Source organism: Hypomesus nipponensis, chromosome 12, assembly GCF_054491055.1.
Source record: "Hypomesus nipponensis isolate SF chromosome 12, ASM5449105v1, whole genome shotgun sequence".
Taxonomy (NCBI): Eukaryota; Metazoa; Chordata; class Actinopteri; order Osmeriformes; family Osmeridae; genus Hypomesus; species Hypomesus nipponensis.
The window spans coordinates 16,490,001-16,492,500 of record NC_140372.1 but is presented as its reverse complement, the minus strand read 5'-3'; the positions used below and the strand labels follow the sequence as shown (position 1 = coordinate 16,492,500).

Genomic DNA, 2,500 nt, shown 5'->3' with positions numbered 1-2,500 from the left:
CCATACCAGCCTGGCAACGCCCGATCTCGTCTGATCTCGGAAGCTAAGCAGGGTCGGGCCTGGTTAGTACTTGGATGGGAGACCGCCTGGGAATACCAGGTGCTGTCTGCTCTTTTGCTCATTCACTTAGAAACTGAAATCTTGCAATATGCACAAGTAGTCCTTCATGAAAGGGGCTGGAAGCTGTTTTCATTTTGACACGAGAGAGAGAGAGAGAGAGAGAGAGAGAGAGAGAGAGAGAGAGAGAGAGACTACCTTGCATTGTCAATTGCTAAATCTGTATATGGATAAGTAGCCTATGGTTGTCAACTTATTTCGTACGGCCATACCAGCCTGGCAACGCCCGATCTCGTCTGATCTCGGAAGCTAAGCAGGGTCGGGCCTGGTTAGTACTTGGATGGGAGACCGCCTGGGAATACCAGGTGCTGTATGCTCTTTTGCTCATTCACTTAGAAACTGAAATCTTGCAATATGCACAAGTAGTCCTTCATGAAAGGGGCTGGAAGCTGTTTTCATTTTGACACGAGAGAGAGAGAGAGACTACCTTGCATTGTCAATTGCTAAATATGTATATGGATAAGTAGCCTATGGTTGTCAACTTATTTCGTACGGCCATACCAGCCTGGCAACGCCCTATCTCGTCTGATCTCGGAAGCTAAGCAGGGTCGGGCCTGGTTAGTACTTGGATGGGAGACCGCCTTGGAATACCAGGTGCTGTATGCTCTTTTGCTCATTCACTTAGAAACTGAAATCTTGCAATATGCACAAGTAGTCCTTCATGAAAGGGGCTGGAAGCTGTTTTCATTTTGACACGAGAGAGAGAGAGAGAGAGACTACCTTGCATTGTCAATTGCTAAATCTGTATATGGATAAGTAGCCTTTGGTTGTCAACTTATTTGGTACGGCCATACCAGCCTGGCAACGCCCGATCTCGTCTGATCTCGGAAGCTAAGCAGGGTCGGGCCTGGTTAGTACTTGGATGGGAGACCGCCTGGGAATACCAGGTGCTGTCTGCTCTTTTGCTCATTCACTTAGAAACTGAAATCTTGCAATATGCACAAGTAGTCCTTCATGAAAGGGGCTGGAAGCTGTTTTCATTTTGACACGAGAGAGAGAGAGAGAGAGAGAGAGAGAGAGACTACCTTGCATTGTCAATTGCTAAATCTGTATATGGATAAGTAGCCTATGGTTGTCAACTTATTTCGTACGGCCATACCAGCCTGGCAACGCCCAATCTCGTCTGATCTCGGAAGCTAAGCAGGGTCGGGCCTGGTTAGTACTTGGATGGGAGACCGCCTGGGAATACCAGGTGCTGTATGCTCTTTTGCTCATTCACTTAGAAACTGAAATCTTGCAATATGCACAAGTAGTCCTTCATGAAAGGGGCTGGAAGCTGTTTTCATTTTGACACGAGAGAGAGAGAGAGACTACCTTGCATTGTCAATTGCTAAATCTGTATATGGATAAGTAGCCTATGGTTGTCAACTTATTTCGTACGGCCATATCAGCCTGGCAACGCCCGATCTCGTCTGATCTCGGAAGCTAAGCAGGGTCGGGCCTGGTTAGTACTTGGATGGGAGACCGCCTGGGAATACCAGGTGCTGTATGCTCTTTTGCTCATTCACTTAGAAACTGACATCTTGCAATATGCACAAGTAGTCCTTCATGAAAGGGGCTGGAAGCTGTTTTCATTTTGACACGAGAGAGAGAGAGAGAGAGAGAGAGAGAGACTACCTTGCATTGTCAATTGCTAAATCTGTATATGGATAAGTAGCCTATGGTTGTCAACTTATTTCGTACGGCCATACCAGCCTGGCAACGCCTGATCTCAGAAGCTAAGCAGGGTCGGGCCTGGTTAGTACTTGGATGGGAGACCGCCTGGGAATACCAGGTGCTGTATGCTCTTTTGCTCATTCACTTAGAAACTGAAATCTTGCAATATGCACAAGTAGTCCTTCATGAAAGGGGCTGGAAGCTGTTTTCATTTTGACACGAGAGAGAGAGAGAGACTACCTTGCATTGTCAATTGCTAAATCTGTATATGGATAAGTAGCCTATGGTTGTCAACTTATTTCGTACGGCCATACCAGCCTGGCAACGCCCTATCTCGTCTGATCTCGGAAGCTAAGCAGGGTCGGGCCTGGTTAGTACTTGGATGGGAGACCGCCTGGGAATACCAGGTGCTGTATGCTCTTTTGCTCATTCACTTAGAAACTGACATCTTGCAATATGCACAAGTAGTCCTTCATGAAAGGGGCTGGAAGCTGTTTTCATTTTGACACGAGAGAGAGAGAGAGAGAGAGAGAGAGACTACCTTGCATTGTCAATTGCTAAATCTGTATATGGATAAGTAGCCTATGGTTGTCAACTTATTTCGTACGGCCATACCAGCCTGGCAACGCCCGATCTCGTCTGATCTCGGAAGCTAAGCAGGGTCGGGCCTGGTTAGTACTTGGATGGGAGACCGCCTGGGAATACCAGGTGCTGTATGCTCTTTTGC

At 47.2% G+C, this 2,500-nt stretch overlaps 3 non-coding genes and 6 pseudogenes across 3 annotated transcripts; all 9 read left to right on the top strand.

Moving 5' to 3' along the window:
• The window catches only part of LOC146263427 (5S ribosomal RNA), a 119-nt pseudogene extending 8 nt beyond the window's left edge, over positions 1 to 111 (top strand).
• A 204-nt stretch (positions 112 to 315) lies between these two features.
• Positions 316 to 434, top strand: LOC146263426 (5S ribosomal RNA). The gene has a single exon (XR_014725419.1). It is a non-coding gene; the product is annotated as a 5S ribosomal RNA (ribosomal RNA).
• Positions 435 to 604: 170 nt separating this feature from the next.
• On the top strand, positions 605 to 723 carry LOC146263425 (5S ribosomal RNA; annotated as a pseudogene).
• A 174-nt stretch (positions 724 to 897) lies between these two features.
• Positions 898 to 1,016, top strand: LOC146263424 (5S ribosomal RNA; annotated as a pseudogene).
• Positions 1,017 to 1,202: 186 nt separating this feature from the next.
• LOC146263423 (5S ribosomal RNA) lies at positions 1,203 to 1,321 on the top strand (annotated as a pseudogene).
• A 170-nt stretch (positions 1,322 to 1,491) lies between these two features.
• On the top strand, positions 1,492 to 1,610 carry LOC146263422 (5S ribosomal RNA). The gene has a single exon (XR_014728475.1). It is a non-coding gene; the product is annotated as a 5S ribosomal RNA (ribosomal RNA).
• Positions 1,611 to 1,794: 184 nt separating this feature from the next.
• On the top strand, positions 1,795 to 1,903 carry LOC146263421 (5S ribosomal RNA; annotated as a pseudogene).
• A 170-nt stretch (positions 1,904 to 2,073) lies between these two features.
• On the top strand, positions 2,074 to 2,192 carry LOC146263420 (5S ribosomal RNA; annotated as a pseudogene).
• A 182-nt stretch (positions 2,193 to 2,374) lies between these two features.
• On the top strand, positions 2,375 to 2,493 carry LOC146263419 (5S ribosomal RNA). Its single transcript, XR_014725418.1, has one exon. It is a non-coding gene; the product is annotated as a 5S ribosomal RNA (ribosomal RNA).
• The last annotated feature ends 7 nt before the right edge of the window (positions 2,494 to 2,500 follow it).